General features: G+C 53.8%; 1 pseudogene; it reads right to left on the reverse strand.

Annotated features, from left to right (window-relative positions):
* Positions 1-8,904: 8,904 nt before the first annotated feature.
* LOC116781572 lies at positions 8,905-9,915 on the reverse strand (annotated as a pseudogene).
* Positions 9,916-13,398: the final 3,483 nt, after the last annotated feature.

Genomic DNA, 13,398 nt, shown 5'->3' on the forward strand with positions numbered 1-13,398 from the left:
CCACATGGCAGCAGCTGCCTGGGCCACTGGCTTTCTCACTGCTCTCCTGCACACAGCCAATACATTTTCCCTGCCCCTGTGCCAGGGCAATGCCCTGGCCAGTTCTTCTGTGAAATCCCACACATCCTCAAGCTCTCCTGCTCACACTCAGGCTACCTCAGGGAAATTGGGCTCATTGGGGTTAGTGCCTGTTTAGCACTTGTTTTTTTCATTTTCATTGTTTTCTCCTATGTGCAGATCTTCAGGGCTGTGCTCAGGATCCCCTCTCAGCAGGGACGGCACAAAGCCTTTTCCACCTGCCTCCCTCACCTGGCCGTGGTCTCCTTGTTTATCAGCACTGGCATATTTTCCAACCTCAAGCCCCCCTCCATCTCCTCCCCATCCCTGGACCTGGCTCTGTCAGTTCTGTACTCAGTGGTGCCTCCAGCACTGAATCCCCTCATCTATAGCCTAAGGAACCAGGAGCTCAAAGATGCCATAAGGAAAACACTGACTGGATGCTTTTCAGAAGCAAAAAGCTGCCTGTTTTCTTCTAATTCTTAACGTTAATTGCTAAAAGCCAACCCTCTCTTCTCAGGATTTTGGAGGGGCTAAGAATGTTTTCTTCAGTATTTTTACTTTTTATTATGTAGTGCAGAATAAAATTTTGTTCTGGATCGCACTTCTAATTCACTGTCTTCCTCCTGAATTTGACCCTTCCGCTCTGTAAATGAGGAACCCTCTCTGTATATTAAAACAAATAAAAGGACACAGTGGAAACCTGGTGGTTTTGATATGGTTCTTCAGGGACCTTTGTAAAATGTCAAGGCAGTGCCCGTGTGCAGGGGGGTTGGGGAGAAGGGGACCAGAACAGCAGCACTGCAAGGGAGCACCAGCACTTGATCCTTCCCAATTCAACACTCCCCTTCTGTGCCTTTGGGTAAGGTCCCTGAGTGCTCTGGCTGGTTGGTCACTGTTCTGCTTGGTGTCAGTGCTGTGACCCCGGGCAGGGACAGAGCTGGGCTTAAGGACAGCAGAATCCTGCCCGGGCTGGAGTCACCAAGAGATGAAGTACCATGTGTCTGCTGTAATCCGTGAGAGCACAGGGCACACAGCAGGAACAGGGAAAGGAGTCTGGGGAGTGACTCATCTCCCCTCAGTGAACTTCCATAGGAGGAGCCAGGGCAGCCCCCAAAGCCATGTCCCAGCTCTGGAACAAGGCAGGGCCCCTCTGAGCACCCTCCATGGCCACACAGGAGCGTCTGTGGTAGGTGATCAGTGGCAGGGAGCACCATCAGCTCCCAGCAGGGAGGCACCCTCTGCCTCCCAGCTTGAGCAGCACAGCCCCACAGTCCTCCATGGCCCCGGGCCCCACAGCCCCGTGCTCTGCAGAGCAGCCCCACCAGCTCGGGGGTTGCTGTAAAGCCCTGTAGTGTTACAACTGCTCCTTGTTTCCATGAAGTTCCACAGTGTCCCCGGATTCCTTATGTTCCATGAGGTTTCACAGTGTCACAATGGCCTCTTGATTCCATGAAATTCCACTGTGGTCCAGGGTTCCTTTGTTTCCAAGAGGCCCTGCAGTGTCACAATGGCCTCCAGATTCCATTTCTGCAGTGTCACAATGGCCCCTTTTTTTCATCAGGTTGCCCAATGTCCCTGGGTTCCTTTGGTTCCATGGGGCCCTGCAGTGTCCCAGTGGCCTCTTGATTCCCTGGGTTTCCCCAGTGTCACAATGGCCCTGTAATTCCATGCGGTTGTGCAGTTTCACAATGGCCCTGTAATTCCATGAGGTTCTGCAGTTTCACAGTGGCTCCTTGATTCCGTGAGGTTGCACAGCATCATTACAAAGCTGAGCCCATTCTGATGAAAGTTCCGAGGAGATTAGGAGGAAAATAGTTGGAGAAGGAAAGAGGGACTTGGCCAACAGATAGGAAAGATTCTGATGAGGTAAAACTAGGCTCTGGGAATGCTGAGGGTGCTGAAACACTGACTGTGTAAACACTCCTGATGGACCTTTCTGTCCTTTGTAACCTCAAGCCCCAACACTATCCAAAAGTGCTGCCCCTCCCATTGAAAGGAATCCACTGCTCTAATTCCAAGCCAGAAAAAGCCCAAACCGAGAACTCCAGACTCTTCTTTGTCCTCTAATGCGCACTCCATTCCCAAATCTGTATTACCAGTATGAAAAGCCAAACTTTAATCCTGACCAGCCCAAAACCCTAATCAGACACTGCCAGCAGAAAAACAAACCTCCCTAAACTTCTGTCTAATGCCAACTCTGAGCTGTAAACCCCAAGCCCTGCCCATTAACCACCCCCACAGCCCTTGGGAACAGGGCAAGGACCTGGAGGGCCCAGAGCAGGCACAGGGGGTTGGCAGAGGAGTGGGAGGTGACCTGGATGTGCTCAGCTCTGGAGTGACCCCCAGGAGAAGGGCCTGGGCTCTGGGAGGGATGTCCTGTGGCACAGGGGCTCAGGATCCAAGTTAATAAGGCCAAATGCACATGGGGCTGCCTTGGGGGGAGTGTGGCCACCCAGACAAGGGAGTTGTCACCCTTCTGGACTCAGCCCTGGTGTCACCATATCTGGACCAGTCTCTGTCTGCTGAGCTTCCCATACTGGAGGAAGGAGGAAAAACTGGAGAGAGTTTTAAAAGAGATCTGGTTGGGGACTGGAACACTATCCCCAGAAAAGTGACTACAACACCCAGCCTGATAGAGTTCAAAAACTGTTTGAATGACACTGGCAGGCACATGGTATGACTCTTGGGCATGGTCCTGTGAAGGGCAGGAGTTGGAGACCATGATTCTTGTGGGTCCCTTCTAACTCAGCATAATCTGTGATTCTGTGATTCTGTCTGGATGGAGCTTTTCATGGTACTGAGAAGAGAAAGAAAAGCAACCAAATGCAGCTTGGAAAGTTCACCCTGGAGGTGAAAAAGAAGAAGTGTCACTCAAAGGGGAGCCTTGTGATGTAAGATGTCAGCAAGAGAGTATCTGGGTCACCCCATGGCTTTGTGTTCCAGGGAACAGCCAGAGCTGGTGCAGAGACATCAGGGAGGGTCTAGAAATGCTGCTGGGAGGGGGTGGGAAAGCAGGAGGGGTGTGTGCAGCCTGCAAGGCCAGAGCAGCAGCAGGGCCAGGCCAGGACAGCCTGCAGGAGAGATGGCCAAGGGCTCTGGCAGGGCTGCAAGGCCCAAAGGCACCCAGACCTTTGTCCCCTTGCCTCTGGCAGCTGCCTCTGTCACTCAGGCCACCACAAGCAACTTGCCTTGCAGGTTCTGCACTTGGTTTCTGCCTCGCCCCTCCCTCAGGAGCCTGGCAGGGGTTGCCCAGGTTTGGGCCTTTGTTGTTCCTCCCCCTCCCATCCCACTGCCCCCCAAACAGCCCTGAGCCAGCCGGGAGGGACAGGATCTGCTGGGCCGGGGCCTGGGGCTCAGGCCTTGGCCTTTGTGCTCCACAAAACCAAGCCAGGCTTTGCTCAGCATTGCAGGGGCCTGCCCAGAGCCTTTGTCTGCCTGCACTCCTGGCCTCCAAGGAGCTGCTCCAAGGAGTCCCTGGGGAGGCTTTGTCAGTGCCTGCCCTCAGTGGGGCCCAGCAATGCTTCAAGGTACTTGGAGTTTGGCTTCTGACTTCTTGAGCAACTTCTTCAATCTTCTCTCAGTACCTCAGGATCATGGGTTGGGCTGCAAACACACCGTGGGGCTCATTAAAATCCAGAAATCCCTCAGGATCTCTTTGTCTTCCTTTAATTGTCTTCAAGGTAATTTCAAAACAAGTCTTCAAATTTGTACTTTTTTTGTTTTAATTCATTGATGGATATCTTTTAGTTCAGAGAAGAGGTGATAGAGGTGTTCTCCAAGTGCTCTTGATGCTGAGTGTCTCCTCAGGAGATCCACACTGACCCTGTATAATCAACCTTGCTCCTCACCCCCCAGCCTCACCAGTTCTGACATGGCCCATCTTGGACTGACAGCTGATGCAGCTCCAAACACACTGTGGGACTCATTAAAACACTGAAAAACAAATTATTTCCCTTCCTTTAATTGTCTTCATGTCGTCAAGACATCAACAACTAATTAGAACTGTTTTGTAGTTTAGCTAAGCAGGAAGATTTTAAAGTGGATGTCACAAAAACTATATTTCTTTTTAAAAGGGAATGATTTACACAGAGCCTTTGGATACAAGAGCGTCAGGGTACAAAGGATTTGGACCCAAAGACAAGGGGACAAAAGAGATTAGTAGCATTTAATCATTGACCAGTTGAACAGTTATCAGGTGATTCAACAGCATTTGCTACAATTTTAACAGTGACTGAATTAGAGATTCACAATAACAACATTCACCCCACAGTCAATTCACACCCACACCCAGGCAGAGATGTGTGGACACATCAATCAGTGGGTGTGGAAAGGTCCTTCTCCAAAATTCTCCTTGTTGTCAGGGAAACACTCCCCCAAATCCTTTGTGTTTGCCAACAGACAAGGGTCAGAGCTGGAGGAGTGTTTGTTGAGGGGGATCAGAATTGTCCTGGGCATCAGCGACAGTCTTTGGAGTGTTGCAAACTGGAGGGTTCCTGAGCTGGGAGAGGCTGCCAGAGGTGTCCCACTGAGAGGGAGGTGCTGGGGAGCTGCCAGGGCCTCCCTCAGCCCTGCTGGGTGTGGGCTGGCTTTAGTTATCTGCTGAATTTCCATCCTCGTGGCAGTAATGACTGGAATTCCCAAAATATTTGGGAATTGCATCCAAACTGTTCCATTTGGGTCATGATTCAGGCAAGGAATGTTCCAAGGCTTTCATGGGATGACTGATTATCCTGTGTTCCCCAACTGTTCCACTCTGGATTGTTCCCACCTGTATTATACAGGACCACCTGGTCCAGTCCAGGGACACTTCCCCACACCCCGGTACAGTCCAGGGACACTTCCCCACAACCCTGGTCCAGTCCAGGGACACTTCCCCACACCCCTGGTCCAGTCCAGGGGCTCTTCATTGCTCAGCTGGTTTGGTCAAGGCTTGTCAGGAGCTCCTGAGATCATACTTATGAAGCCAGGCAAGGCCTAGAAAGCAAATGTAATATAGTAATACGAAAAATAGAGGGTTAAATTCAGAATATAGATTCTAAGCAAAGGCACAGAAAACTTGGTCTTAGAAACAGCGGAGGTAACAATTCATTAAGGTCTGCAGAACACAGTGACACAGGAGGACAGAAGCAGATGTACTCAGGAAAACAGAAAGAACTAGGAGGCTAAATTAAGTATAAAGGACTGATAGAGAAGGAAAGTGAGTCAAAACATAAGTACACCTTGCCAAGATACCAGGAACTTCTGCCAGATACGCTAGAAAGGGAGTCAAAGTAGGAAAGTTCACAAAGTTCATGAAGAGGAGGGAGGCTGGGCCGGGGGCCCATAAGGATGAAGAACAGGAACGACCCTCCTAGATTCTCCTCAAATTGAAGACCACACCTTTAACTCCGCCTAAACTCCACCTGCTATGAATATTAAAAATGTATGTTGCAATATCATGAATATTCATATTGTATTATGCAATTACTTGCCAAAAATTGTATAAAAAGGCCAGCTGCGAGTTGCTGGACCGAAGCTGTTTCCCAGGGCAACCTGGCCGCTTCCTGGCACGCCGAGAATAAAGTACCTCCTGCTTAAAGGCTACAAACTTTGTCTCTGAGCAGTTTCTCCGTTTGTGCCTCGTTGGGGGCATAAAATTGGCATCACTTATAAGAAGGATGGGGACAGAGTTAGTCGTAATAAGACAAGTGATAATGGTTTTCAACTAAAAAAGAGCAGAGTTGAACTAGAGATAAGGAAGAAATTTTTACACTGAGGGTGGTGAAACGCTGGCACAGGTTGCCCAGAGAGGTCATAGATGCCCCACCCTTGGAAACATTCAAGGCCAGGTTAGAAAGGCCTGTGAGAACCCTGATCTAGTTGAACGTTCATTGCAGGGGGGTTGGACTAGATGACCTATAAAGGTCCCATCTGACTCAAACTATTTAGGATTCTATAGTTCCTTCCTACAGAGCCAAGGCTGACAAGGATCCCACAGGTTTCAGACCCAGCTGAGCATCCCCTTTGATGGCCCGTCTGGCAGCTCTGCTAAAAAACTGCTGCAAATAACCTCCAGACCTAAAGGAGCTTTTGTGCCGGGCTGAGCTGTGGCTCTCAGGGCTGGGGGGTTGGCTTTTGGCCAACTCCTCCTTCTCCACTGCCCTTGGTGCCTGCAAGGTTGTTTCTCCCCCATTTCTCTCACTCCTCTCTGGGTTACAGCACCCTCAATTTTATCCTTTCTCCAAAGGGTTATCACAGAGGGGCCTCTGGAATTGTTTTTTGGCTCAGCTTTGGGCACTGGCTGCTCCATTTTGGAGCCACCTGAAACTGGCTCTCTCTGACAGAGTCAACTCTTGATCTCCTCTTCCCTAAGGGAAACCTGCAGCCCTCTCACTGCTACCAAACCTGAGGCACGAGGTCATTCAAGTGCCCAGGAATACAGGAGGTCATTGAGCCCATTAATTCCTCAGGCTGGTTAAACAAGACTTTGTCCTCTTCCTCTCCCTGACTGCAGGTTCTTTCTGTCAGAGCAGAGCTGGGCTGGACCTCAGCCGTGCTTTGCTCCAGAGCCTGCTGGGGTGGGGGCAGATGGCAATGGAAGAGTTGAGTTGGACAGGATGATCCTTGTGGGTCCTTTCCAGCTCAGCATATTCTGTGATTCTGTGTTTGTTTGGCTTCTTTACCCTCCCACATGGGTTCTGCAACCCCTGCCTTGTCCTTCCCATGCCTGGCAATGGCTGCAGGAGGACTTGCCCTATCCCCTTTGCAACCTGAGCAGTCTGGAACTCTCTCAACCCTCCTTGCTGCCCTGTTTGCAGACTGCTTCCATGTCTGCCTTTGCCAAGGCCCCAGGAAGCTCTGGGATGGCTCTGGCCTTTCCAAGGGTTTGGGAGAGGTCTCCCAGTGACACTGCCTATCCTTCTCAGTATCCCTGACACCAAAACCTTTTCAATATCCCACACTTCCAGTTTAGTGCTCAGGACACAACACATATTCTCATGGTTCTTCAGGAGAATATTAGAAGGGATTTCATTAGAGAGGTCAAGTGATGGAGCAGCCCAGTCTGCTCTGGCCCCACAGCAGTGCCCAGCCCAGGGGGCTGCAGAGCTCTGGGCACTCCCCCCACAGCCCCAGCCCCTCTGAAGGGCACAGCAGCTCCTGGGGCACAGAGAGAAGTCTCAGCATCCCCATCAGCTCAGGGGCTGGACACTCAGCATGGCAGGAGGAAATGGAGGTCAGGGAAAGTGCAGGAGCCCTGGTGTCACCTGCAGGAGATGCCCAGCACAGCCTGACTGTGCCCCTCAGTGCCAGCCCTTCTGCCCAGCCCAGCCCAGAGTCCTGGCCCAGGGACAGAGCAGCCTGTCCCCAGGGGGGCTGCAGAAAGAGGTTTCTCTGTGTCAGGGATTCCTCTCTGAAGGCCCAGAAATGCTCCCTTGCTCTTCTGCAGGGACATCCCTTTGCCCAGGTCAGTATGTCCAGGCTGCCTTGGCCACTTGCAGAGCCCTGAGCTGGAGGTGCTGCTCTGCACAGGGAGGGGCTGTGGCACCCTGGGCTGACCCTGCACTGGCCATGCTGGTCAGGGTGGGAAGCAGACCCAGCAGGATGGGGATCACTCCTCTCCTCCCTCTGCCATAGTCCTGGAAGGCTCAGGAGCCAAGAACAAGGCTGGGCAGGACCATGGGCACAAAGGGCAGGGCAGGGCTCCACTCCATCCAGCCTGTGGGCTGGAGAGTTCTTCAGGACACCCTCCTGGAAAGCCCACCCCTGGCTCTGGAACAGCCCTCCCTGAGCTGGGGAGGCACAAGGGGAGTTCACTGCGGGTCAGACGAGTCACTGGCCAGAGTCCTTTCTCTGTTCCTGCTGCGGCCCCTGGGGTTGCAGAACTCTCCTTTACCAGTTCACAGGCAGATTTAGGTCTTGATCTCTGATAACTCCACCCTGGGCAGGATTCTGCTCCAGGATTCTGCTGACTGGATGGGACGGGCTGTCCCTGCAGATCCTCTGTGCTCTCCTGCACTTCCTGAGTTCCTACAGACAAATCCTCACCTGCCATCAGAGCCCTCACAAGCTGCAGAGCCCCAGGCAGGTGACTTGGACACCATTTGCCACTGGCCACCAGCACAGAACATCTGAGCCAGCCCTCAGTCCCTCAAGTACCCCAGTGAGTCGCTGATCTCACTGCAGGGACTGAATGGGGAAACAAGCAAAGCAATGAGACTTTGCAGAGTCTATTCCTTGGCCTTGTTCTTTACACCAACCTTGCAAAAAGAACAAAGTCTTCAGGAACTGCCCAGGGGGATCCCCTTTCCTGATGGAAATGATGTTAAGGAGCCCAGCTCTGTGCCAGCAGTGCCCAGGGCCTGTCCCTGCCCATGGTCACAGGACTGACACCCAGCAGGGACTGTGCTGCCAGAGCACTCAGGCCTTGGGCAAGGAGCAGGAAGGAGAGGGAGGCAGTGGGAAAAGAGCATCTGTGAAAAGGCCAAGAGCTGCTGCTCCCTGGCAGTGCTCCTGTACCGGGACTCTTTACCCTTTCTCCTCTGCACACAGGCACTGCCCTCCAGCTTCAGGGAAGTTCTTGGAGGAAGAATCTGGAAAAAAGAATTCGAGTCCTTCATTCTACTCAGAGATTGTGATTCCTCATGCACAGAATAAGAAAGGCAGGATGTTTGACAAAGAAGTTGCTGCAGGAACTTTTATTTTGCTTAAATGCACACAGAGAATGATTCCTCCTTTAAACAATTGTGGGTCAAAATAAAGAGGTAGAGAGTGAATGATGAGGTGAGGTATGAGATGAAGAAAACATTTCTGTGTTAATGACATCAAAAGAGGAAAAAATGTAGGAACCCCCTCCCACTGCCACTCTCAAAAGCTTTAGAAGGTAGGCTGGGCCAGTAAAGGGTTACACAATGAGTTTTCTGCAGAAGAAATGAGACAGGTTATTACTCCTGAAAAGCATCCAGTCATCATTTTTCTCAGGGCATCTTTGAGCTCCTGGTTCCTGAGGCTGTAGATGAGGGGGTTCAGTGCTGGAGGCACCACTGAGTACAGAACAGACACAACCAGATCTAAGGATGGGGAGGAGATGGAGGGGGGCTTGAGGTTGGAAAATGTGCCAGTGCTGAGTAACAGGGAGAGCACGACCAGGTGAGGGAGGCAGGTGGAAAAGGCTTTGTGCCGTCCCTGCTGAGAGGGGATCCTGAGCACAGCCCTGAAGATCTGCACATAGGAGAACACAATGAAAATGAAACAACTGAACACTAAACAGGCACTAACCACAATGAGCCCAATTTCCCTGAGGTAGCCTGAGTGTGAGCAGGAGAGTTTGAGGATGTGTGGGATTTCACAGAAGAACTGGCCCAGGGCATTGCCCTGGCACAGGGGCAGGGAAAATGTATTGGCTGTGTGCAGCAGAGAATAGAGAAAGCCAGCGGCCCAGGCAGCTGCTGCCATGTGGGCACAAGCTCTGCTGCCCAGGAGGGTCCCGTAGTGCAGGGGTTTGCAGATGGCAACGTAGCGGTCGTAGCACATGATGGTGAGGAGGAAATACTCTGCTAACATGAAGAAGACAAAGAAAAAGGCCTGTGCAGCACATGCCGTGTAGGAGATGGTTGTGGTGTCCCAGAGGGAATTGTGCATGGCTTTGGGGACAGTGGTGCAGATGCAGCCCAGGTCTGTGAGGGAGAGGTTGAGCAGGAAGAAGCCCATGGGGGTGTGCAGGTGGTGGTCGCAGGCTACGGCGCTGAGGATGAGGCTGTTGGCCAGGAGGGCAGCCAGGGAGATGCCCAGGAAGAGCCAGAAGTGCAGGAGCTGCAGCTCCCTCCTGTCTGCAAATGCCAGCAGGAGGAACTGGGGCATGGAGCTGCTGTTGGGCATTTGTTCCTTCCCCAGGGCCTTTTGATCTGTTGGGGAGGAAAAGTCACTGCTGAGTTAGACCAGGCTTCTGCAGCCAAACATTACACCTCTCACAGCCACCCCACTCTCAGGCTCTCTCTCCTCACTCAGACCTCCCTGCAGCTCCCTCCCCTGAGCTCTGGCTTTTGCTGGCTGAGGGGACTGTTGGAAGCAGTAACTCTGTGAGGGCCTCCCAAGGACTCCTTCTTGCTCTGCTGGGAGAGGGAACTTGGAATGCAGGGTGATCTCAAACTAAATGTATTCGTGATACATCAAAGAGCTGCTCAGCTTTGCTCTTTGCAATTTGCCCAAATGAAGGACTGACCTGAGGGAATTCTTTGTATTTGTTCACCCAGTTGCACCTGCCACACTTAGGAGTGGTTGTGGAGGTTTGAAATCCCTGACATTTCTATGGCACTGCAGGTCAAGTCTTGTGGGTTCTGAGGGGCACAGGGATGGTCCCTTAGTGCAGAGAGAAGAGCTGCTCTGCCCATCAGTCCTGTGCTCAGCTGCCCTGTGCTGGCAGCTTGGAGCTGGAGGAGCATCACACTCAACTGTTCCCCTACAGAGAAACTGCACAGATATCCAGGAATCCATGTCCAAAGAACAGACTGACACATTCCTCACCTTTTAATCTCTCCCCTCCCAGAGTGAGACACGAAATGCTGACTGCAGCTGCCCAGAGTATTTCCATGGATTTAGCACTGAGGAGTTTTCTCCATGGGGAACCTGTGCAGCACAGAGATACTATGGCAGAGATACTGCAGGGCAATGCACAGCCCAGCCCCCGTGGGCCTGAGGGCACAGGCTCTGCTCAGGCTGGGAAAGGAGCCCAGGGAGGAGCTGCTCAGGGAAGGGGTCTGTGCCACAGGGACAGCAGGGAGGGGCCCACATCCCCCTGCCCAGTACTTGTGGCAGCAGCTCCCTCTCCCTCCCTGCCTGTCTCTGGGTGAGGAGCTGTTGCTGCCAGCAGCCCCTCCCTGTGCCCAGCTCAGCTCCCTGCCAGTGCTGCCAGAACCATCCCCAGCCCAGTGCCCAGGGGCAGCTCTGCCTGGGCAGGGGCTGTAGAGCAGATCCCAGACAGCCTGTGGTGGCTGGGAAGGGGGAGGTGTTCTGGGGGGATGTGCTTCCTGAGAAGGGCCCCTGGAAATGGCAGGAGGTCGAGCTGAAGCTGTGAGGAGCCCCGAGCCTGCAGCAGAAGGGCCCTGCCCTGCCCTGCCCTGCCCATCCCTGCCCTGCCATGAGAGGTCACTCCTTCCACCCCCACCTTCTCCCTGCAGGGCCGTGGCAGCTCCTTGGCCGGGCTGAGAGCTGAGTCTGGCAGGCAGCAGAGTCCCTGCCCCAGCACACAGAGCCCTGGGGGCAGGACTCTGCTCTGCACCACAGCCCTGGGCACCCCTGGCTGCACCCCCACCTACCCACCCCACAGCCAACCCTGGCACAGGGAACCTTCTTGCCCTGGGCCTCTGAGGGGGCAGCAGCAAGTCCTGCTCTGCAGCAGCTTCTCCTGCTGCACCCCAGCAAATCCAGCAGAGCCATCCTGACAGCTCCTGCCACTGCTGCCATTTGGCAGCTGGGAGAGGCACTTGCAGGAACTCACCTGCACTGCTCTGCAGCCACAGCCTGATCCTGGCAAAGGGCTGGCAAGGTTCCTCCCCTGAGCAGCTCTGCCCTGTCCTCCCACCCCAGGATCCCTTGAACCTCCTGCTCACTTCTCCTGTCGGCCCTTGCTGCCTGCAGCTCCTGCCCTGCTCTGCCATATGGCCACTTCCCCTGCACTGCAGCAACTGGCAGAGTCCTGCTGAAAGATCCTAGAAGTTGTGGGATGTGCCAGCCTTAGGAGATGCCTCCAGGAAGGCAAGTTGAACTTTCCTACAGCCAGAGAATTCTTCATTCAAATCCTGGGAAGGTTTCTCCAGCAGTGAGAACTCAGTCACCTCCCAGCCCAGGCTGCCTCTCCTCTCTCTGCCTTCTCTCCTGTGCCCTGGGTGCTGCAGGCAGTGCCCTCAGCCCTGCTGGGCTGTGCAGAGGAGCTGCTCACCAGCAGAGCTGTCTCTTTGAAGCTCTTGGTTACCAGGAGCTCCCTGTGTGCCAGGAGCCTGGCCCAGCTCAGCAGCACAGCAACAGCCCCAGGCAGCCCTTTCTCTGCCCCTCTGGGCTCCCTCCAGCTGTCCCTGGGGCTCCAGGGGAACCTGCTGGCACACAGCTGAAGGAAATAATGATGTGCCTTCTCTCAGCTGGGCACAGACACTTCTTTCAGCAGAGTCATTTCTCCAAACAGACACAGAGTTAAGTCCAAGAGTCCCCTTTTCATGTCCCATCATTAGGCAGGAAACCCAGACAGTGCCCAGGAGGGATCTCCTTCACCTCCACTGAGGGAAGGGACTCAGCTGAGTCAACAGAGGTGTCTCATTGTGGCTCTGCAGACCTGGGGCCAGAAGGACACTCAGCTCCCTCCACAACCCCCATGGGCTGGGATTCCTCCTGCCCCACTTCAGTGGGGCCAAAACAGGCACCTGCAGGTGACTCCTTGTCTCAGCTCCCATGGGAATGAAGGAAGACCAAAGCCAGGAGTGACCTGCTGGGACACAAAGCCCTGGCTCCTTCTGAGGGACCGGAGGTGACCGAGATTCCTGCTGGGAACTGCAGGCTCCAGTGGAGCAGTTCCTAGGGACAGGGCAGCAGCTGTGGGATCTTCTTGGAGGCTGCTGGGACATTGCTTTGGCCAACTTGAGTGGCAGAAGGTGCCCACATGTAGGACAGGGGAACCTGTCACTGTTCCTTCTGTCCAGGGCAGCCCCTAGAGGTGCTCAGGTGACCAAATGGAGTCAGGTGGCACAGGGAGAGAGGTCTCTCTCCTGTTCTTTATCAGGGTATTTTCTACATGTCCTCAGAGTACAATGGCAGTTGTCTCCTGGACATCCCTTCACTGCTGAACCTGGGCATCTGAGCCTGGATTGAATAGCCAAAGAGGGGCCTGTAGTGCCAGGGGAGGTGCCAGGGCTCTGCAGCACAAGTGCAGCAGCTGCCCTGGACAGCACAGGGCCTGTGCAGGAAGCCCGTCCCCATTCCCAGCAGTTGTGGGACAGGCACCACCCAGGGCTTCTCAGACCCATTGGGGGCCTTTGGGGCAGTGAGTGAATCCCAGCCCTGCAGGGACACAAAGGCTGTCCCTTCTCTGCCCAGTCAAGGCCGGGCCAGGCACGAGTCCAAATCCCATCAGCCCAGGCTGTCCACACTTGTTTCCTCCCTCTGCTGGCTCTGCTCTCCCCCAGCATTTCAGCAGCATGTGCTGATCTCCTCAGGGATCAGGCCTGGGATTTTCCCCCTGAGCCTGAGTCCCAGCACATCCACCCCCAAGGCCATTGTCAGCAAAGCCTCTGCACAGCCCAGCTCTCGGGGCTTTCAGAGCAGCTTTCCCCACTGCCAGTCTGTTCTTACCCCCGGTACCCCCGCTGAGGGGCT

The sequence above is a fragment of the Chiroxiphia lanceolata genome, assembly GCF_009829145.1.
Source record: "Chiroxiphia lanceolata isolate bChiLan1 chromosome W unlocalized genomic scaffold, bChiLan1.pri scaffold_60_arrow_ctg1, whole genome shotgun sequence".
Classification (NCBI taxonomy): domain Eukaryota; kingdom Metazoa; phylum Chordata; class Aves; order Passeriformes; family Pipridae; genus Chiroxiphia; species Chiroxiphia lanceolata.